This window comes from Globicephala melas, chromosome 18 (genome assembly GCF_963455315.2).
Source record: "Globicephala melas chromosome 18, mGloMel1.2, whole genome shotgun sequence".
In the NCBI taxonomy this organism is placed as follows: domain Eukaryota; kingdom Metazoa; phylum Chordata; class Mammalia; order Artiodactyla; family Delphinidae; genus Globicephala; species Globicephala melas.
In genome coordinates, this window is record NC_083331.1 from 12,408,151 (window position 1) to 12,432,423 (window position 24,273).

General features: G+C 42.7%; 1 protein-coding gene across 1 annotated transcript in view; it reads right to left on the minus strand.

Annotated features, from left to right (window-relative positions):
- SMAD9 (SMAD family member 9) overlaps positions 1-17,949 on the minus strand; it is a 62,972-nt gene extending 45,023 nt beyond the window's left edge. Inside the window, exon 1 of the mRNA XM_030882492.2 lies at positions 17,880-17,949. The gene's annotated coding sequence lies outside the window, so the exon portion shown is untranslated. The remainder of the gene's footprint in view (positions 1-17,879) is intronic.
- Between the last annotated feature and the right edge of the window lie 6,324 nt (positions 17,950-24,273).

Genomic DNA, 24,273 nt, shown 5'->3' on the forward strand with positions numbered 1-24,273 from the left:
TGAGAGGAGAAAAGGAAAAGAGAGGAAGATAATACCATGGTCGAACAATTCCTGTCAGAGAAGAGTTGAAATGGCAGGAAGGCAGGTGGTTTAGGCTTGGGCTCTGGTGCCAAGGGACCCTTTCAAAGCCATATTGTCAGTGGGGCAGGAGCAGCTGGAGCCATTCTGGTGTGTGTCAGTGTTTAGTAATTCACACATACTAAAGCTAAAAATCATTTCGTTACTATCACATTGAACATTTTATATTTTTCAAAAACAAACCATCAGATGAGATGAAGCAGAATAACCATAAATTGTCTTCTCTGAACTGAGAGGGAAAAGAGCTTTTGCATCTTATCTCAAGTGTCTCCGTAGCTTTTAGGATACATAAATAATTATTTTTGATAAGTTTATGTAGTTTTACAATCATATCAGAAAACATACCCTGCAATGCAAAAGTACCATACTGACCTTCTAAAAAAGTTCCAAACGAAATCTTCATTAAACATATTTATCACATTTAGTTAAATTAAATGAGTGAGCAGTGACATCAGCAAGACTGAACACTATTGTTACTAATGGGACAGAAGCCAGTGAAGAAAAAGCAGCGCTAGAATATGTGGTGCAGTTTAAGATAAATGCTTTGGCAATTTTCTTTGATGCTCATTGCTTCCTTTTTCCATGTAAAATTTTTAAAATGTAAATAATTAAGGAAGTATGAAGAGCACTACTACTGTTGAATGTATATTATGTAAACTGCCACTGAATAATTGCGTTTTTCCTACATAACAGCAAACACTGCTGCTGTGAGATGAAGCAATCTATTGCCACTCCACAAATTAAGCCACATGGCCCCATTTGTTTCTAGGTTCCAAGACAGCACACCTACTTGCTAATAAAGAACCTGTTAACCAGAGGATGCAAATAGGCCTCTTATTTAACTTTTTCAAAATCAACAAGGTGTTGTTGATATAGTGTGGCAGAGAGTCTGATTTATTAAGGGAGTGAGATATGCATCTCCTCATCTGATAATGATTTAAAACAATATGTGAAGTATATAAGCTGTCACTAAAATGGCACAGCTCTGGGATTTGCCAGGTGCTAATCGCTCCACTCAAATCCTCAGGGAAAATGTACAATTTCCCCAGGCAGTCATCCCAGGTTTAATTATATTCTGGGAGTTTTATTCCCTGGACAGAGGTGACAGTCTGGAGAGAGCTTTGCCTCAACTTGGTCTTCAACTTAGCGACTAAAAGACCATGGAGAATTCACCACCTCATCTGCAAAACCCACTCCGGGAGGCAATACTGCTGTTCATCTCTCAAATCCAGCTCACGTGACTTTCCCAGATGAATTCTCTTCTCAGTCAGTAGCTTATACACATTACTATTTTCACTTTGGATAGTAATTTATTTGTTCATCTGTCTCTCCTCTATTAAACAACAGTCTTTAAGGACAGAAACTGTCTTATTCATCTCTGTAGCTCCAATCCCTCCCATAAAATCTGCATTTAATAAATATTTATGATTACTTGTGTGACGGCACTATGTCACCTAGTGCTGGTGCCTGGGAAATGGTAGCTGCTTAATAAGTATTAATTACCGGAAATTTTCTTTACTCAAAATGGCACTTGTTTTCCCCTTTTTATGACATCTTGCTGTTGGAACTCAACTCAGGCTCTTACCATCCTAGACCAGTGGTTTTCAAGGAGGGAGGAGGGGTAATTTTACCCCCCTTGGGTCACTTGGCAAGTCTGGAGGCATTTTTGGTTGCCACAACTGGGCTGGAGGGAGTGGGTGCCACTGGCATCTAGCAGGTAGAGGCCAGGGATAATGCTAAACCTCCTACAACTCAGAGGACAGCACCCCACAATTACCCAACCCCAAACATCAGTAGAGTCAAAGCTGAGAAATGCTGACCTAGGCTTTCATTTCTTGAAATTGATTCCTGGTCATTCTACTCTATTCCTACTCTTTCTCTCCTCTAATGTATTCTTCTGAAAAACCCTTTCTTCTAATTGAGGTACAATTGATATATAACATTATATTAGTTTCAGGTGTGCAAGACAATGATTTGATATTTGTCCATATTGCAAAATAATCAACACAGTAAGTCTAGTTACCATCTGTCATCATACCTAGTTACATAAATTTTTTTCTTGTGATGAGAACTTCTAAGATCTACTCTCTCAGCAACTTTCAAATATGCAGCACTATACAGTATGATCACGTGTCACCATGCTGTACATCACATTCCCATGACTCATTTATGTTATAAATTATACCTTTTGACCCCCTTCAACTATTCTGCTCCCTCCCCCACACACACCTCTGGCAACCACCAATCTGTTCTGTGTATCTATGAGGTTGGCTTTTTTTTTTTTTTTGATACCACACATAAATGAGACTAAAAATATTTATTGTCCTTATCCTGTTCAAAAGGTCTTATACTTTTTAAAATATCTTTGTTTTTCAGTTAAGAGTTGCTGCTGGATTTTCAATAATACTATCACCATATTAATATGTCAAAAGCAGAACTAGAACCAAGTTTTAAAAATTCTTATTTCTAATCTACCTGCATTACAACTCTCTTAACTCAAATGAAAGCTTTTAAATGAGGAGGACACTGAGGGGCCAAAAACAGACTCTAGGGGACGGCAGCTAATTTTTCTTCAGTGATCCAACTTTCTAGAGCTACAAAGACCAAATGGCCCTTCTAATTTCATTTGCAGAACAACTGCTGTGTCACTGAATGTTATATCACACACTGGACTCATCTCTTTTGCTGGCTAGATATCCTCTAATCTAACCATGATTTGTTTAAAATTAATGTGACCTAAGATTGGTTGGGTTTTAGAAACAAAGAATCTTTTTAAATATCTGCTTTCTTTTACTTATATGACTGTATGTTATGAAACTCCACAGAATTCTTAAATGTGAAAAGTAATATACACAAATAGGTGGAAAATACATATATATATAGTAGTTTTTTAGACTCTTTCCATTAAAAATCACATTCCACGCAAATCATATATCTGATAAGGGATTCATATCCAGAATGTATAAAGAACTCAACAATAAAAAAAACCCAAACAACTCAGTTGAAAAGTGGGCAAAGCACTTGAATAGACATTTCTCCAGAGAAGATATACAAGTGGCCAATAAGTCTGTGATAAGGTGCTCAACATCATTAGTCATTGGGGAAATTCAAATCAAAACCACAATGGGATAACACTTCATACCCTTTAGAATGGCTGTTATCAACAAAACAGAAACTAACAAGCATTGACAAGAATGTGGAAAAATTAGAACCTTTGTGCACTGTTGGTAGGAAGGTAAAATGGCTCAGCAGCTGTGGAAAACAGTTTGGCAGCTCCTCAAAAATTAAATGTAGAATTTCCACGTGACCCTATAATTGCACTCCTAGGTATATACACAAAGGAAAACAGGTACACAGACACTGATTGGTACTCATATACCAATGCTCAGAGCAGCATTATTCACAATACCCAAAAGGTGGAAACAACCTACGTGTCCATCAACAGAAGAATGGATAAACAAAATGGGTCATACATACAATGAACTATTATTCAACCTTAAAAAGAAGGGAGTTCTGACACATACTACAACACGGATGAAACTTGAAGACGTTATGCTAATGAAATGAGCTAAACACAAAAGTATGATTCCACTTACATGAAGTAAATAAAACAGGCAAATTCATAGCAACGGAAAGTATAATAGAAGCTACCAGGACTGAGAGGAAAGGGAAGGGGGCGTTTTTGTTTAGTGGGTACAGAGTTACAAGTGAGAGGATGGAAAAGTTCTGGAGATGGATAGTGGTGGCGGAAGCATAGCAACATGAATATACTTAATGCCATTGAATTGTACACTTAAAAATGGTAACTTTTATGTATATTTTACCACAAGAAAAATCTTATTCCAAATGTTATGATAATTTGCTTCATCACTACCTTCAAGGGATTTTACAAATAAAGTCTCCTTCTGCCAAAATCAGAGGGTTTTTTAAAACTCTAATTTTGAGATGGAAAATAATGTGCCATTGGTACATGGAAGCCTTGAAAGAAACTAAAATCCCTAATAACATAAAATGCTGGGAAATCTTCGCACACAGCCCAGGCCCAATTATGTAGGTTACTCACCTTTCAATGGCCCACACTTACTGCAGGACCATCATAGTTTTGTGCAGTCCGGGCATTCTGCCTGCCTTTTAGATCTTTTCTTCCACTTAATGCCGAATCATATAAACATATCAATTTTCTCTGACAGTGGTAGTTTGGGGCAGCTGGGGAAGAGGGGAGTACTGTTTTAAAAATAACATTTCCTTCTACATGAAGAAAAAGGGAAAATATGGAACAATCTCTAGAGAGATTATTTTTATTTTATTTTTTTTTAACATCTTTATTGGAGTATAATTGCTTTACAATGATGTGTTAGTTTCTGCTTCACAACAAAATTAATCAGTTATATATATACATATGTTCCCATATCTCTTCCCGCTTGCGTCTCCCTCCCTCCAACCCTCCCTATCCCACCCCTCCAGGCGGTCACAAAGCACCAAGCTGATCTCCCTGTGCTATGCGGCTGCTTTCCACTAGCTATCTGCCTTACGTTTGGTAGTGTATATATGTCCATGCCTCTCTCTCGCTTTGTCACAGTTTACCCTTCCCCTTCCCCACATCCTCAAGTCCATTTCTAGAGAGATTATTTTTAAAAATGAGATCTACTTTCTATCTCAGAACCAACCAAGAGCAAGTCTATATACCACTAATTGATATTATTGAGCTTTATTTTCTTGGAATCACTTATTCTCATACAAAACAAATAACTAAATTAAACAAACATCCACAGATTCATCAGCTGTGAGCATTTTGAAAGAAAGCGGAAATATAAATTCCTTTTCACGCACTATCACATACGATATTTAAAGTTGTGTTAAAACCTACTAATATTCCAGAATCTCTAGGACTTCAAATCTATTGGAAGGTCCACACAATTTGAAATTCATTCTTCCATAAAATTGACTTTATAATCCTTCCTGGAATATAATAGAATCTATATATAGGACTATAATAGGACTATAATAGAATCTACTGCATGGGAATATTATTGGGTTAAACAACCTTACCTTATACTACACAACTACGTACAAGAATATTTAAAGTTAATTTTTAAATATATTTTTTATCATCACTCCTGGATTTGGGTATACTGTGGCCCAGAGGAAGTGACATATGATCACTTGATTCTCATCTGATAAAGGCTCACAGACAGGGCTTCCCTGGTGGCGCAGTGGTTGAGAGCACACCTGCCAATTCAGGGGACGAGGGTTCGTGGCCCGGTCTGGGAAGATCCCACATGCCGCGGAGCGGCTGGGCCCGTGAGCCATGGACGCTGAGCCTGTGCGTCCGGAGCCTGCGCTCCGCAACGGGGGAGGCCACAACAGTAAGAGGCCCGCGTACCGCAAAAAAAAAAAAAAAAAAAAAGGCTCACAGGTATGTCAAAACCTTCATAATGCATAAAGCACACACTCAATCTCACTTTAAAACAGAACTCCTCCAACAGCAGATTGGTTTCTTTTTATATTAATACTGAATTTCACATAAAATAAAGGCCCTAACTACAAGTGATATATTATGCCTAAACCAAGACATGGCTTACTAGGCAGCCTTGTGTTCATAATATGAAGTGCTAAAGTAAGCTGATATCATTGGAACTTATTCTTAATAAGCCTGTGAAAAGTCTTGATCTATGTTCACTTAAATCCCTGAGACACAGTTCTCTTGGCATTCATATAGTTTGATTTTTCAGCTAGAATGTCAATGTTGGTTAGACATCATTTATTAAATTTCTGATTCAGAATTATTCTGGAATTAGAATTATTGGAGATTTAGAAATATTTCTTAAAATATAGAGACAAGAAACATTTTTTTTTTTTTTTGCGGTACGCGGGCCTCTCACTGTTGTGGCCCCTCCCGTTGCGGAGCAACAGGCTCCGGACGCGCAGGCTCAGTGGCCATGGCTCACGGGCCCAGCCGCTCCACGGCATGTGGGATCCTCCCGGACCGGGGCACGAACCCGTGTCCCCTGCATCGGCAGGCGGACTCTCAACCACTGCGCTACCAGGGAAGCCCCACGTTTTTGTTTTAAAGGTTGACAGAGGGAATGTAAAGAACACACCTAATCGTGTGGGTCACTTTAAGGTAGACTTAGAATGCTACATATTTTTTCCATGTAGTATTCTGAATATTAAGAGCAAGATTAAACATTGTGTAAGAGTAAGCAATTCATAACACTTATAAGAGAATGTCAACACTACCTTGGGAAGATTACGGCATAAGCTTCTAGCATTCCAATCTATATCCTTTACACTGTCAGCAAATGCTTGGAAATACTGTATACCACCCCACAAGTGTGATATTTTATTATTCAAATTTGGAAGGGTCCACAGTTTAACTACTGATTCCATGAACAAGAGACTACATAATGTAATGGATTAAAAACACAGGAACTGGAGGAAGAAGACTTGAGTCTGAATGTTAGCTCCACTGCTAATTAACTGAGACCTTCAAATTAAACACTTCAATCCTGTTTTCTGCTCTGTAAAACTGAAACAATAATCATTACCTTTCATACTGAGAGGATGTGTACAAAAACAATTTGAAAACTGTAAACTATGTAAGGACACTCTTTTTTTATTATTAACAGTTATACTTCTGCTGATTCCTTATGCATACCTCACTGTGCAAATAAAATGTATCCCCCCCAAAAAAGGGGAAAAAAAGAAAGAAAAACAATCTAAGAATGGATCAGAGGCAAAGAAAGAGAAAAAAGGGAGGGGAGGATAAATGTTCACATCAAAGGAAAAAAACAGTGTCTCAACTATCTCAACATATCAGCATTTCATTAGGAATTAAAAATATGACATGTTTTTCTTCCTAATCAGCTTCAACTGCTACTATTCACCCAGTAGAGCTGATGGATAGAAATTTCTGAGCCCAGGGACTTCCCTGTAGTCCAGTGATGAATTCTCCCTGCTCCCACTGAGGAGCCCAGGTTCGATCCCTGGTCAGGGAAGTAAGATCCTGCGTGCTGCACCGTGCGACCAAATAAATAAATAAATAAAGTTCCATGCTACACCTATTTTACAAAAAAGAAATTCCTAAGCCCATAATATACTTTCTATGTAAATCCAGAATTCCAGGATCAGACAGAAAGAGAGGGAAGGTGAGAAGATAGATGGACCTTGACAGAGATGGAATGAAAACCGCGTAAAATTTGACTATCCAGCAATTGCCTCTGTACAATTGCTGATAATTGAGAACAAGCAACAAACAAAAAAGAGTTCTACCTGCCAGAACAATTGTGTTATCAAGCCTGTACAAAAAAGATCACACAGGATCTATTTGCAACTATTTTCGACTCAGTTTAAACAACAAGCATGTTTCTAGGATTCCCAAGCTTACAGCAAATCAGAGCAGCAAACAGACAGGGAAGAGGAGGTGCTACTAGCAGGTAGGACAGCAAAGTGAAATCAAAACTGGCAGCCTGATGCCAAGGAAGGGGACCAAAACAAACAAGCAAACAAACAAGTAGACATCAAAAAAAAAAAAAATCTATTAAGAATCAGTCACCAAATCTCCGAAAGCCCAAGGGTTTGAGGTCACTGCATCTGGTAACTACCATGCCCTCCTCTGAGCTCCAGAGCTGCTTATGTGCAGTTTCCAAAGGGGGCTGCTCAGGATCCTGGAGACTGGAGGGAGCCTCGGGCACAGCAACAAGGGACGGTGGGGGGAGACGGACACCAGGGGAGGGGGGCCCAGGACTCTGTCTCCCTGTGGATACCACCGTCCACCAGAGCAGCCCTGCTTCACTCGGCTTTACTTCCTGAGGCTTCCTCGATGAAAGGGTCTGCTGGTTAAAACGATTTTTAAATTATTTGACTACTACTAACTCCAGAATCCTTCAAAGCAGTATATCCAAATGTAGAAATGGGATCTATTCCAGGCGTTGGGGAGAGGGAGTGATGAAGAGGCAGAACACAGAGGACTTTTTTTTTTTTTTTTTGAGGTACGTGGGCCTCTCACTGCTGTGGCCTCTCCCGTTGTGGAGCACAGGCTCCGGACGCGCAGGCTCAGCGGCCATGGCTCACGGGCCCAGCCACTCGGCGGCATGAGTCCTCCCGGACCGGGCACGAACCCGCGTCCCCTGCATCGGCAGGTGGACTCTCAACCACTGCGCCACCAGGGAAGCCCAGAACACAGAGGATTTTTAGGGCAGTGAAACCATTCAGCAGGAGAATACAGTGGTGGAGACAGGTCATTATAACCTTGTCCAAACCCACAGGACGCACAACACTAAGAGTGAACCCTACTGTAAAATTTGGTCTTGGGGTGACAGTGTAAGCCCAACGCTCTGGTGCAGGCTCTCAGTAGCAGGGAAGGCTGTGCACGTGTGGGGTCAGAAGGTATACGGGAAATCTCTTGTACTTTTCACTCAATTTTGCTGTGAACCTAAAACTACTCTAAAAAATAAAGTTTACTAATTTAAAAGAAGAGAAAGAAATAGATCCTGTTATGCCTCTTAAAGCACCATTTTTTCTCCCTGTGCTCCCCTCGTGCTGGTAGCACCACCCTCTAACCACTAGTCCAAGCTAGAAACCAGGAGCTACGCCTGACCCAGAACAATCCCACGGAAATTCTATTCCTTCCTCTCCCTCCATCCCATACCCCACAGGTCACCGAATCCTGCGATGGGCCCTGCCACACACTTCTTAGCCATGTCCCACCCTGGACGTCCTCAGTGAGTCTGGATCACTCCAGGCAGCTGTCTTCAACTGTGCCTCCCCCCTCAACAGCCCACCCCCCAGAAAGCACCCTCCCTGTTGGGTCCTCACGTGATGTCATTCCGAGTCCTGAGTGACACCTGGCTGTGAGTCTGCAGCCAAATGGACAGTATCTATTTCCAGGGGTGGGGATTAAACGTGCTTTGTTTGTGCTTTAAAATATTTGTATCCAAATTTCTACTCTGGGTATGTATTTGCGTATTTTATATAAAAAACAACACTAAATATCATTGCGGGGTGGGGTATGATTTGATGCTTTTGGCGTTCAATTTCAAACCAGGCTCTTCACAACCTGGCCTCCCCAACTACATTCTCAGCCTCACTAGTTCTCGCCCCCTTTGCCCTTGACTCCCTCCCCTCTGCCCAGGAGGCCTGTGTGCAGCCACCTCCTGCCCCTCCTTCAGGACCAAGCTGGAAGGCGGCTTCCTGGAAACCTTCCCTGCGGCCCCAGATAGCAGCATGAATCGGCCTCCACAGCTCCTCTGGGCTTCCCCAGCCCCTGGCACAGACCTTCACGGTAGCACCATCACTCCTGACTCCTTGTATTTGTTACTTGTTTTCCCCAGAGATGTCAAGCTCCTTCTAAAGGGCACAGGCTGTGCCACGGGGTGGTCAGTACAGCCTAACACCAGGTCTGGACTACAACAAATGTTGCATGAATAAACGTAAAATCCAGTTTTATCAGTAACATGAACTATTTTATTATCAAGCCCTATGTAATCAGTCTAACTGCTGACCTGAAACCCATTACTTTGCTGACGTGATACGATAAATTCTTCTGAAGGGCAGAATTACATAATGTGCTCCCTCCTTCCTGTGCATGTAATAGTCTATCTACTGAAGGTGATGTTACAGAGAACACCAACCTGTACTTGAATACCTGCAAAGTGTTCAATGGCTGTGAAGAAAATTTTAAATGTTTTTAAAAATGATGTGGGCAATTTAAAACGTTTTATTGATGTGCATGTATTGTGGGAGGTTGAGTTTCCTGGCCACAGGCTGCCTGAAGGATGAGATTAAAAACCGATAGAGGAGAATCACTAATGAGCTGTGTAATGCATTGCTGTTCGGGTAAGCGCAGATTTTTACTGGCCAAAGGCATTCATGCTGTATCAACCATCTCACCAGCTTCGCTGGATCTGAATGTGGGCATTCATATGCCCTGTGTCACTTCAACTGGTCTTCACCTTCCTTCAAACACCCCTTGATTATGTGATTTGCCTGTTCAAATCCTTTAGTGTTTCTTTTTTGACCACAGGTCAAAATGGAATCGCTCTCCTGTGCCTACAGATTAAAATCCAAATGGCTTCTCCTTCCTTCCTCCTTACCCTATGAAACACCAACCTATCTTAGGGGAAGAGAAAAGGACATGGTTGAAGGAAGAACTAAATTTATCAAGTAGCAATGATGAACCAGACATGGTGCTAGGCACTGGGTATTTCAAGATAAAATACAGTCCCTTTCCTGTAAAATATTACAGTCTACAGGAGGAAACAGAAATCTAAACACATTATTACCAGACAGGTGACAGGTGCATTATTGTAACTGTTATTAAAAGGGCTGGGGGGCTTCCCTGGTGGCGCAGTAGTTGAGAGTCCGCCTGCCAATGGAGGGGACGTGGGTTCGTGCCCTGGTCCGGGAAGATCCCACATGATGTAGAGCAGCTGGACCCGTGAGCCATGGCCGCTGAGCCTGCGCGTCCGGAGCCTGTGCTCCGCAACGGGAGAGGCCACAACAGTGGGAGGCCCGCATACAGCAAAAAAAAACAAAAACAAAAAAACAAAAAGGGCTGGGGAAGGTTTCCTGTAGGAGGGGCCATGCAAACTCCCTCAGCCAGTAGAGGGTAACTGGGAAAATCAGAGCGGTAAAAGTCCAGAGATGCCCTCAGCATCCTTAAATTCTCACAGGGACTTACTACCAGAATCTCTATTCCCATTATGCCTTCTATTTCACCTCTAGTTAGAGTCCTGAACCCCATATAATACCGTCCTAATTAACCTTGTCAAGAGTGACTCAAAATTCACACACAGCTAAAATGGAATTCTAACCAGGAAAAATTAGACAAATCCAAATAGGTCAATTTTTTGTATAAAAAAACTTAACTATTGGATAAACAATTTGGTATCTGCTTTCCTGACCTCTCTCTCTCTCTCTAATTAGGCTGAGAAATCTTGGATACCGGGATTTTATTTTGTTATGCTACTTTATGTGGTTACCTTTTATTTAAATAAATTTTATTTATTTATTTATTTTTGGCTGCTTTGAGTCTTCGTTGCTGTGCCCGGGCTTTCTCTAGTTACGGCGAGCGGGGGCTACTCTTCGTTTTGCATTACATGGGCTTCTCATTGCAGTGGCTTCTCTTGTTGCGGAGCATGGGCTCTTGGCACGCGGGCTTCAGTAGTTGTGGCACGTGGGCTCAGTAGTTGTGGCTCGCGGGCTCTAGAGTGCAGGCTTCAGTAGCTGTGGCGCATGGGCTTAGCTGCTCCACGGCATGTGGGATCTTCCTGGACCAGGGCTCGAACCTGTGTCCCCTGCATTGGCAGGCGGATTCTTAACCACTGCGCCACCAGGGAAGCCCATGGTTACCTTTTTATATGGTCCAGACGGCCTGGTTTGGGGCCTCACAGGCAGTGTAGGTACAAAAGGCACGGAGTAAATAATGTTGAATGAATGACCAAGTGTATCAGTCCCACTTTCTAGAGCAACTACTACATCCACAAAATCACATTTTATGACCCCAAAACATAATCAATACAGTATTTTTTTAAACTTTTTAAAATGAATATTTGCAATCAATTTAGATCAATGATGACACAAAGAAGGTGTCACCCTTTGAAATAACACCCAGATACCAACTTGCCATTGTTTGCAAACATCCAACTCCTAACGACTGCTTTGTGTAAACACATAATAACTAATAAATCCTAAGGGAAGCATTTATGTACACAAGGGTTTGTCTCTGACAAACATCTGATCCAACTTCTGCTCCTAAAAATGAAATCCTACTACCCCTAGGAAATCAGGCAAGAAGGATATAAAGGCATCAACAAGTGAAAGAAAAGCACTTGGGACCTAAAATCTTTTTAGTTTATAACATTTTCTCATTTTTCACATTCATTGGCTTCTAATAATCACTCATATCATTAATAATAATCACTCATGTCATTAATCCCTGGTGGTCCCACTTTATGAACAAGTGTGCATTTCAGTGTGGTCATAGGGAAAGTGGAATTCATTTCCTTGCAGAAACAATGTTGCAAGTGCTGATAAATTCCCTGGCCAGCCCACCAAGACCCTCTCCACTCCTAGTATAGGTAGCCTCTAATACTGCTAAAACCAGCCCAAATAGGTGACGTCCACCTTCGGCACCTGCCGACCTGCTTTCTGCCGCACCCTCTGCCCGAGCTCAGGTACCTCCAATCCTCACAACTGTCCTAATGCACCAACTCTGAAATGACCTACTCTTTCTTCTTTCTCCTCCTACCAAATTCCAATTCTCTCATGTGTGATTCTTAGTAAAGAAGAAAAGCAAGATGAACGAACAGATTTATAATCAAGTGCGAATAATAGGAGATATCAAATATTCTACCAAGAGATGGAGAACCCTGATGGAATCTGTCATTTTTTTCTGAATTATTTTCTGAAATGTGTTACCACCAAGTCAATTAAATTACATACAAGTACTCAGAAAGCAACTCACAGCACTTTAGATGAACTCTACCACCCATCAAACTCTCCTTAAAAAAAAAATCTGCACATCTGCTTCCAAAGCCCCTAAGTGCTCGGGACAAAATCCTTCAAAGGCTTTTGATAAATTGCCTCAACTACCTATTTCACAATGAACCGCATTTTGTAAAAACAAACTGACTCACACACACGTTAACTAAAGCAAATCTACATTTGATCAGCTTCTAAGCAGTTCAACAGATTAAAAAAGAAAAATATTAGGCCACATGGAAGAAGATACCCCATGGGTTAAGAAGGGTTTGTGAGGGCACGTGGCCCCCTCTATCTGGGGATGTGCTCCCGGAATCGGCCAGGTGAAACTGCTGCTCCCTCACAGAATGTTCACACCTCCACCACTTCCAAACCCTAAGTTGTTTCAGAACGAATCCCCAAGGCCATCAACACATCTGGGTGGCCCTCAGGGAACATATGAACTCTGCGGGTTATCTGTCCAGTGGCTAGAAAACTGGATGGCCACCCCTGATAATCCCAGTGTTTGTAAACAAAGACAGCTTTGCACTACCGCAGCCCTAAACCCATTGCATGATTGAGGAATACACGTTTCCTACGTACAGTCCCTCAAAGTTAAATGTGAAAAAGGGGAAAGGAAGTGGTCAGATATGAAATATTAAATTTCCCTAAGGGAAAATTCATATATAAAAATAATCCCCACCAGTGATATCAGATAATCAGGAGAGACGCAGAGAGAGAGAGAAAGAGAGGGACTTTGATATTTAGTATTTCCCCCGAAAAAGAAAATCAAAACTGTCCTTTTGGAAAAATCAGAACTTTGCAGGACTCCTTTACACTGATTTCATGGGTTAAATTTTCATCTTTGAATTAAATACGGTGTAGGGAATGAAAGGGGAGAACCAACATTTCATCAGTGTTTAGGACTTCTGAAGGGCTACAGCTTTGTACACACGTTTATAATTTGTCTCTATTTATGCATTTTCATTTTAAGTTTTGCATTTAAGTTTTATGTCATAGTCTCTCTGGTTCTTAAAAAACTGGTTTGAGTTGATTAGATTTCCCAACTAAAACTGTATAATGGACTATGTTATATAGGCATGATATTTATATACAAATGATATTTTTTACATTATATTAACTCTATTCACTCTGAACCACTGAACAGAATACGATGCACCTTACCATGGGAGTTAGTATGGTTTGGTAATGTAATGAACAAGGCACAGAAGGGAGATTCAGCTCTCTGACAAGACTGATAACAAGATTCTTTATACATCCAATCTGACCAGAGCAGAAGCTCATCTCAGCAGCAGTCGGCTTTTTCTTTTGTGAGCACAGTTTGAAACATGTACACTAAAAACAGTATCAATTTTTCTGTGGCTATTGCTGGGGGAAAGGGGGTCAGCATATCGTGTTAGCAATTTTCTGTGGAATCGAATTAGAGTTTCATTGTGGTAGCCATATCACATTAAAAATCTGGTCTTTTTTTTTTTTTTTTTGCTAAATGGTTTCCATTGTGTATTTAGTGAATCTGATATGGAAAATTGCTAATGCAATAAGAGTATCATATAAGCTTTCCTGACTGTAATGCTCAACCACAATATTCAGGAGAAAGAGGCTCAGCTGGGCTGGGGTGAGGGCTTATTCTCCACAGCCTCTTAACACGTCCTCAGCTCAAGTTCAACGCTGGCTTCTTGAAAGATGGACCGTTAAGACCTATCGTTTAGGGGAAACTCCTTTGCAGATTTTATTCCAGACGAGACCATGGGTTCAGTGAAAGATGTGTCAATTAATTAATATTTATTGACTGAGCACTAGGCAGGGCACTGTGGTGGGCAAGAAGGGAATGAAAACGATAGATAAAAACACAGTCCGTTCCTTCACAGATCTTGAAAGGATTGTCTGAGGAGAAGAAACAAATTAGTATATGAGTAATTCAATAGTAGACAAGATGGGCAAGAGTGCAAAATGTCAAGAGCCACAGGTGCTCAAAGGAGGACACACCTGAGACCAGGGGCATCAGAGGAGGACACACCTGGACAGGGTCATTAAAGATGAGGAAGATGCTGATAGGTCTGTGGATTTGGTGAGAGGTCGGGAAGCAGGGGAAGGCATTCTAGGCCTTAGCATGAGGAAACGTGCAGAGGGGAGGAAAGCCAGGGTATGCAGGGAAAATCACAATTCTTTATTTTAATTGCAGCATAAAATATGGAAGGGGTGGGAAGATAAGCCTGGAAACGTGGTCTAGGGTCAGCTCAAGGCTGATGCAAAAAGAGAGTAGTGGGTGGTGTTCAGAATGGTTTGGGGTAGGTAGTGTCAGGCCGAGGTCCACTGGCAAGAAGAACATCCAACTTCCACAGGTCTGATGGCTTCTAACGCTAACAAACATCTTAAAATCTTAACTTTAGTTAGCTCACGTTTCTTAAGAGACATCATTTATCGCAATATTTATTTGAAAATGTTAGTTTATGGCCAAGGGATATTTGTTTATTTTTTGTTATGCCCCTACTCATGACATGAACATTTACTAGGTTAACAGAAAAGAAAATATTCTACGGTGCTCATACTGTTATAACTACTTACAAATTTACTGTTTGCTTTTTCTTTTTCCCCCTTTAGAATAACTTTTCAACTCACTGGCAACAGTAACCAAGGAAATATAAACCCAACAGCCTAGAATTACAACTATTTGAAGAGATTCATGCTTTCAATGTACTGCTACATTTACTGTTTTATTCTGGACTATTCCCTGTTTCTGAATTCCTCATTAAATGTTAGAAGTGATGAGCAGAAAATCTGCACTAAGCTTCATTAGAACTTTAAAATTCAAGGTAGTATGTTTTGCGAATTAAAAAAACAAACTTGTTCATTTTCATAACTTTTAGCTTGCCTTGTATCAGAGTATATTTTGTGGACAAGTATTATTTCCAACATATTAAAGCCAAACATGATGAAATTGCTGTTTTATTTATTGCAGAGGGAATGTCAGATATAAACTAGTTAGTTGTCTAAGTGCTATAGTGACCACTTATTAAACACCAACTCTCCAAATGTGGCAAAGGAAATTGAACTCTCATTAAAAAGAATTAAACTATTTGTAAAATTGAAATTGAATATCTTAATCTTTATGAAATAATTTCTTGACAGATTTTTTTTTCTCCTCCAACTGACCACATGATTAGAAAGGATAAACAAATTTACCAGTTGTTTATTACTTCCAGAATCCTTAGCAATGTTTCATTAACAACAAAAACCCCTCCTAATTCTCATTCCATGGTCTTGGGCAATCAGAGATATAGTAGTTGACGTCTGTGAATATTTTCTGATTACTCATTAACTGGGGATATATAAGAAAAGGAAAAAGATTTTAAAAGGAGAAAAGTCAAATAGCTCATGCTGACTTTATAAGATTGATGACAAAGATGTGAGAAGGGCAAAATACTTTGAGGTTTAACCTAAGATTTGTTTATGTCTTTGATTTTTAGCAAACACTGTAGTGATAAAAATGAGTTTGCTCAGATCAAGAATACGTTGGCATTCTCTTAAACATAGCTTGAAACCACAGAGTTCAAGCAAAAAACAGCTTTGGCAAAGATAGCCAGTGAAGCATAAAAACGGGAGTTGGTTGTGTCAGAATAGATAACAAGCTGAAGGCTGTCTGCTAAAGACAGCAGTCTTGCCATCAATGAAGGCGACCATTGCCACTAAAAGTTATTTTTCTGATATATTATTTGAAGCTTCTATCATAATATATTTTAAATGCTCCTTATTTATAAATGATTACATCATTTTCTTATCTGCAGTATCCTTCTTCGATAACCACAAACTTGAGAGCGGTCCAAAATCCTGCTCATGGTTTCCTACAAATATAGGGATACTTACTTATTGAACTGTCTATTTAGAGTTAGGAGAATGTGTTTGGATTTTATTTTTACTTCCTTTTTAAATATAGATCACTATTTCTAAAATGTAAACATCCAATGGCATTCCCTGACACCGACAGGAATCCCAAGGCAGAAGATATGCCTGTAGGATTAACATGTCACTCACCCAGAAGGATGCCCAAATGCTTGGCTCAATTATGGCCAAGGAGGTAGCATTATTAAATGCCTTATGACTTTACAGCTATTCTCTATTATTCCTGTTCAACAACGCTTCCAAAAGATTATCCGAGAAATCTGGCAAGCCACTGAAACGGTACTTGTAAATTGGATCCATTAAAAGCAATCCACAGTGTCCTGTGGGTGTGTATCCGACTGTGAATTACTGGGCAAAGGATTTACGTGCAATTTTATTCCCAAAGTCGATTTACATCATTTGTACGTTATTTCTCACGCGTACCAGTTCCAGCCCAGAAACAAGTCAACGGAGTATTTCTAAACTATCATTTCAAATTTCCACTGTCAAGAGTGGGAGGAGGAAGGCATAGTAACGGGAAGACTTGTCAGCGATTAGCCATCCATAAAAATGTGTCCCGTCCCCCCGCCGCCGCCCCACGCTCGCTGCTCCTTCCGATCACAATGCTGGCGTCAGTAAGTCTCCTGTATCTGTTCCCCACCTCGCCCCCCTCCCCTCCGCGGAGAGTTGGCACCGAACAGCAGGCGAAGGAAAAGACAAACACCCCAGCTCCCAACACAATCCAAGCGCTAGCGCAGAGACACTTGAACAACATTCCTAACTTTTCTTTTTTTCTTTTTGCTCACTTCGCGTGTCTCAAAGGTAAGCAGAGTAAAAAAAACCCTACGAGATACAAGGCCTGGGAGGCCAGCGGAGTCACATATACTACCCCGCACCCCGATTTCTCCACTGTCCTCCCCCTCCGGCTACAGCAAACAGTTACTCAGCGGGAAATCGGGGTCTCCACGGCGCCTGTCCTCGGTGCTCGGCCCCTCGCGGTACCCAGCCTGGGGGCTGACGGCGAGCGCCCATCCCTGCCCCCCGCCGCGGGCCAAGCATCCTCTGACAGGTCCCAGGTGCCGGCGGCTCCTGCGGCCGCAGCCGAGAGGAAGGCGCGCGGCCGTCTCCCCGGAGCTGCCCCCTCCGGCCTCTCGCCCACCCCGACCCACCCCAAACAGGCCCCACCAAGAAATACAGGGATGGAGAGTACAAAGAGCCAAGCCACACACCAAAGAGCCTCCAAGACTTCCCTGTGGAAGAAAAACTTCGCCGCACCCGCGTCCACACACGCACACGCCCAGCGCGCGCCGGGGAGGGCAGCTCTTACCTGTTCCCCGCGGTGCCGCTCATCCCTACCCCCGACCCCCACCCAGGTCCGGCCGCGTCCCCTCCCCCGCGGTGGGTGCCCCGGCCGCCCGCTCCGAAAGCCGCGCACTCACCGCCTGGCTGAACGCGTCCAGCGCCGGCAGGGCCCGGCGGCGGCGGCGGCGGCGGCGGCGGCGGCGGCGGGGACCGAGACAGCGGCTGCAGCGGCGGCGGCAGCGGCGGCCCCAGTCGGCGTCAGTCAGACTGGAGCCGCGAAGCCTCATCGCCCGTATTAGTGCGCCGACCTGGAAAGCCGCCAGAAGCCCTGCTCGCAGGCCCGCCCCCGCCCGCCGCCTGCCTCTCGCCGCTAGCCGCCCGCCGCCGCCGCCGAGCGCCCGGGCCGCTCCGGGAGCCCACGAGGAGGGGGAGTGCGGCGCGGCCCGCAGCCACGTGCGCGAAAACCCGCGGCGGGGGCGCCTCGTGGAGGCCCGCGCGAGGGGGCTCCCAGCCCCGGGCTGCGTCTGCGTCCTCCCGCGAGACCCTGGACTCCACTCGGTCCACGATCAAGCTCCCTCGGCGGCGAGGCTCCCGCCAGCGCGGGACAGCTAGCGTCTCTTCCCCGCTACGCTGAGACTTCCTGCCTCCACCTGGAGCCCAAGGCCGGAGGGCCGTTACCAGAACTAGAGATACGGGACCAACAAATCGGTTTGGACTCCCCCCCCACGCCCCCGAGTGACTCTTTCTGACGTGTCTCTGGCCCCTGAGGGTTGCTGTTATTTGCTGTTTGTTTCTTACTTGCTTTGCAGAGGAAAGGGGATCATTACTCCCACCGACAGCGCCAGAGTAGTTGGTTTGCCCTGGCATAAGCAGAAGAAAAGCTACTCTGAGTGGTGAGTGGTGGTTAAAACAAGCCATATAATTTTGTGGGCTGTCATTTCCTTACCCGTATTTATTTGCTTAACAGCCTAGCATATATAATATATACTCTTGTCTAATCTAATAAAGGTACAACCTTACGGGCCGTGAACAACGTTAATGGACAGCCTTCCTTGCTCATGGCCTGGCTCCGCCCCTGGAGAGCCTGCCTTTGGAGGTCACTGTGGACTCCTCCAACTAGCTCAGAATTTGTTTAGGAAATGCCACCAACATACTGATGGCCTCTGATTCCCCATCAGCCAGCAGCTCTTCATAGAAAAGGCATTTACTGTAGAGATGAAAGTAGAAGAAAGCCGCACGGGACAGTATTCAGCTTGCTCTTGTGTGTAGAAAAATGAGTCCTCCAGAAGGTCCTGATACCCCTGAAATGCAAAGCCGTGAATTTAACTGCTTTTTCTCCTTCTCAAAGCACTGAGGTTTCTTCCTGTAGCAGATGCCATGTTTGCATTATCATAGTGTTGTCAGTTGAGCAGTGACCTTGTGTAAAACAGCATTTGTGGTAGAATTTAAATCATCTTTCTACACCTGGCCCATTTTCCTCTGCTCCAGGCTAGGTGTTAAGTTGGAGATTGTTCTGGGTGTGAAACTCCAGGAAACCTTTGGACTGCTAAGAACTACAGGTTGCACTTCCTGGGCACTTTATTGCAGGTAAACTAATGAGGTCACACAATTGATAATATGTGGCTTACTTTTTCTTTTTCTTAATGTTATTAAGAAAAGAAATGGCCCAGCCACTATCTGTTTCCTTTGCTTACGTGCATTAGACAATGCAGAGGACACAACGCAGAGCAAGAAATGATAACCTCTGCAGTACTGGCTTGTGCTTCTGCCACAGTCTTTTTAAGTTCACAGAATTCTCTGGGCTCTTGGCAGGACTTGGATTTGCAGATTCTTTGTGTGTAGTCTTCTTTTTCTGTACATTTCTCATTTACATACCATGAAATTTTGGCATCGAGAAGTTAGCCTGTCACTTATACAATGCCTATCACTTATCCCTCAAACCTAGTATAGCAGGTTAATCCTTTATACCCAGGAACAGTAAGATATGAGTTCCAAGGAGAAAATACCCACTCTGGGAAGGAAGGCTCAGAGCTGACACACCATTTTTCAGAAGCTGAATATCCTTGGAATAGGAAATCCAGACTCTTTGCTTTAGTTTTCCCTCTTGATTTCTTGATGGGCTGCAGTTTTATTGCTTGTTAGAACGTCCACCAAAAAAGTACATAATGGGAATTATGTGAGAGCTGAGACTCAGTCACGGGTTGTGATTTGGTAGAAACACCAGTAAAATTTTGGTTTAAGACCTGAAAACCATGGCAAAACGAAGCTGAATTTTCTGAATTACTAGAACTTGGCTGAACATGGGCTCCTGCAGCCCATAAAGAGGTGGTAGGAAGGGCAGCCTCCTTACCCATGAGAAGGTTGGTTCTTTTCACTTGTCATGTGCCCAACATAGGACAAGGTTGTGAGAAAGTCTACAGTAATCCATCGATGCAAAGATCCTGCTTTGTACATCTGCTGTACCTTATGTTTGATCCAGCATTATAATGGTTCCACTCAGAGCCATTGGAGTTGCTGCCTGTACACCTCTCCCACTTCCAGTCTCCTTCCTACATTTCATCTGTAGCTCTCCACTTTTCCTGCCTCCCCCTTGAATTTTCCTTCAAGAGCCATCTTAACTCCATAACCATCATTGAACACTTTCCTGAGTACCAGGTGCCTGGACTAACCATATGGACACAGGACAGAGGCCCTCAGTAAACTCAGTCTCACTAGAGAGACCCACATGCCGATGATTGTCATACAACTTCATGTGTCGCTTAGGGCCACGGACACGGAAGGTGTCAGGGAGGTCTCCACAGAGGTGAAATTCAGCTACACCTCGAGAAATGAGTATGAATGCCTACCAGCCAGATAGCCAAAGAACCACACGGTGCACCCGCCCACCTCGGTGGATGCAGCCCAGTGGGTGCTGGCTTTGAGTCAGAGTGCAGCCTGGATTTCATCCAGCCACCTTGGCCAGAGACTTGGATGCAGACACAACTTGCACGATCATAATGACAGCCGAGAATGCCTAGAATGTGCCGAATTCCATGAGGTTTTGAGTATGAAAACCTCAGTTTTTCTAGAGAATTGTCAAACTATTTGATTTCAGTGCTGTTCCAACATTCTTAGAGGTCAACAATGACATTTCAATAATTCAGTGAGTTTTCTTGATCCTCATTTTTAAAAAGTTTTGAGATACAGCTTTATTATTTTAATTGAATTTATGTTAATATTGGAATTCATTCAAATTGGTGCTTGGTAGCATGCTATTTAGGGACTAGGTGAGACTGACTTTCTTTTTTTAATTGTATTTATTTTTGGCTGCGTTGCGTCTTCGTTGCTGCGCTCGGGCTTTCTCTAGTTGTAGTGAGCGGGGGCTTCTCTCGTTGCGGAGCACAGGCTCAAGGTGCGCGGGCTTCAGTAGTTGTGGCGCACGGGCGTAGTTGCTCCGCGGCATGTGCGATCTTCCCGGACCAGGGATGGAACCTGTGTCCCCTGCATTGGCAGGCGGATTCTTAACCACTGCGCCACCAGGGAAGTCCCTGACGTTTTTTTTTAATCATCTTAATCATTTTAGAGTGTCCAGTTCAGAAGTGTTAAGTATATTTACATTGTTATACAGCAGATGTCTACAACTTTTTCACTTTAGAAAACTGAAATTCCATATCCATTAAAAAGTAATTCCCCCGCCTCCTTCTCCACAGCTCTTGGCAACCACTTTTCTACTTTCTGTTTCTAGGATTTTGACTCTTTTAAATTTATTTATTTACTTATTTTTGGGCTGAGTTGGGTCTTCGTTTCTGCGCGAGGGCTTTCTCTAGTTGTGGCAAGCGGGGGCCACTCCTCATCACGGTGTGCGGGCCTCTCACTATCACGGCCTCTCTTGTTGCGGAGCACAGGCTCCGGACGCGCAGGCTCAGTAGTTGTGGCTCACCGGCCCAGTTGCTCCGCAGCATGTGGGATCTTCCCAGACCAGGGCTTGAACCCGTGTCCCCTGCATCAGCAGGCAGATTCTCAACCACTGCACCACCAGGGAAGCCCCGGATTTTGACTCTTTTAGAAACTTCATATGCATGGTATCATACTGTGCTTCTCTTTCTGGGACTGGCTTATTTCACGTAGCATAACGTCCTCTAGGTTTGTCTATGTTGTAGCATATGGCAGGATTTCCCTCTTTATTAAGGCTTCATAATTTGCCATTGTATGTATAGGCCACATTTTTTTTTTAATCCATTCATCAGTCAGTGGACCTTTGGTTTGCTTCTACCTCTTGGTTTTTGTGAATAATGCTATAGTGAACCTGAGTGTGCAACTATCTTTTTGAGATCCTGCTTTGAATTCTTTTGGATATCTACCCAACAGTGGGACTGATAGATCACATGGCAGTACTATTCTCAAGTTTGTAAAGAACCTCAATATTGTTTTCCGTATGGCTGCATTATTTTACATTCTCACCAGAATGTTAAGTGCACAAGGGTTCCAATTTCTCTGCATCCTCACCAACCCTTGTTACTTTCTGTTCTTTTGATAGTGTCCATCCTAATGGGTGTGAGTTGACATCTCATTGTGGTTTTGGTTTGCATTGCTCTTACTATTAGTGATGTTGAACATCTTTTCGTATGCTTGTTGGCCATTTGTGTATCTTCTTTGGAGAATTTTTTATTCAAGTCCTTTGCCCATTTAAAAAATCTGATTATTTGGTTTTGTTGTTGAGTTGTAGGAGCTCCTTATATATTATGGATATTAACCCCTTATCAGATATGTGATTTGCAAGTATTTTCTCCCATTCTGTATGTTGCCTTTATACTCTGTTGATTGTTTCCTTTGATGCCCAGAAGTTTTAAAGTTTGATGTAATCCCATTTGTCTGTTTTTACATTTGTTGCCTATACTTCTGCTGTCATGTTTGATCCTCATTCTTTGATGCCTCTACCACTTTTAAGAAACCCACAAAGTTTTTTAACAAATTAAATGAATAAATGAATGAATATTGACTTCCCTGGTGGCGCAGTGGTTAAGAATCTGCCTGCGAAGGCAGGGGACACGGGTTCGAGCCCTGGTCTGGGAAGATCCCACATGCTGTGGAGCAACGAAGCCTGAGTGCCAAAACTACGGAGCCTGCACTCTAGAGCCCGCGAGCCATGACTACTGAGCCCACGTGCCTAGATCCTGTGCTCCACGACAAGAGAAGCCACCGCAGTGAGAAGCCCGCACACCACAATGAAGAGTGGCCCCCTTCACCATGACTAGAGAAAGCCTGTGCGCAGCAACAAAGACCCAACACAGTCAAAAATAAATAAATAAATATAAATGAATGAATGCAACACATAAAAGGAAAAGAGAAGAAAACATTCTACTTAATTAAATGGCAGGAGTTGTTCAACCATTGTTAACTCCCAATTCACATTTCCCTTGGGCTCCATTGTATTGGGCTTTTCCTTCCCCTCCTTGTCTCATTAACACCTACTTACAAATCTCAGCTCAAGTGTCACATCTTAGAGAAGCCTTCTTGGGCATCTTTGGTATGGTTAGACCCCCTGGTTTATTATCTTGTAGGACCATGTATTTCTCATTCATAACCAACACCATTGTTCCAAATTGACGTATATTTAATTACTTGATTACCGTCTGTCTCCTTTAATTATCTGTAATGTCTAAAAGAATGGGGAGTGTGTCTGATTTTGTTCTTGTTTATTCCCAACACCTAAAAAGTGCCTGGCATATAGTAAGTGCTCATCAAATACTTGTTAAATGTATGGAGGTGTATTAGGAATAGAGGAAGAGAATAGAGTAACGGATCCTGGGCTTGGATTCGTACCAGGCTTTTGGTGTGCCAAGGGCTTAGCAGTGCAGGAGAAAGCCACGCCTGCCTCTGCTCTTCTTTTTGAAAAACTAGAAGTGTGTGTGTGTGTGTGTGTGTGTTTTGAAGCGGGGTGATTCATAGTCATTTTGGGGAAGCGGTAGACACGTTAAAGGACCTGGAGAGTCGTATGGTCCACAAAACTTACCTTAACAGTAAGTGTAAGTTTAAGGTTTATTCTTATTTTCATGTGGGATTTAATTATTTGATGGTATATGTAACACAAACCCTAACCCAGTTATAATGACTTTTTAATTTAAATTTTATCCACTTATTTCAATATAATTTTTGTGGGTTGTAGGGGGTACTTGACTTTGTGGTATTGATCCCCACAGGACTGAATGGGTTCCCATTCCTTTTGAATACAGAAATTTGTTTTTAAGATGAAGATAAGTTTAATTTTGATATGGGAACTTTGCAATACATTCTGGGATAAAAGGCAACATCCTAAGGTATCACAGAATTATGGTTGAGCTTTACTACTAAGAATGGGTGTCTTAGTTCAGGTATCTGCAACAAGATACCATAGACTGGGTGTCTTAACCAACAGAAATTTATTTCTCACAGTTCTAGAAGCTGGAAGTCCAAGATCCCTGCCTACTAGCTGCCTCGCAGGAAGATGCAAGTTTCTCCCTGGTATTTGTTAGCGATCAATATGTTGACTTTTTGCCATTCTCTGTGGCATTA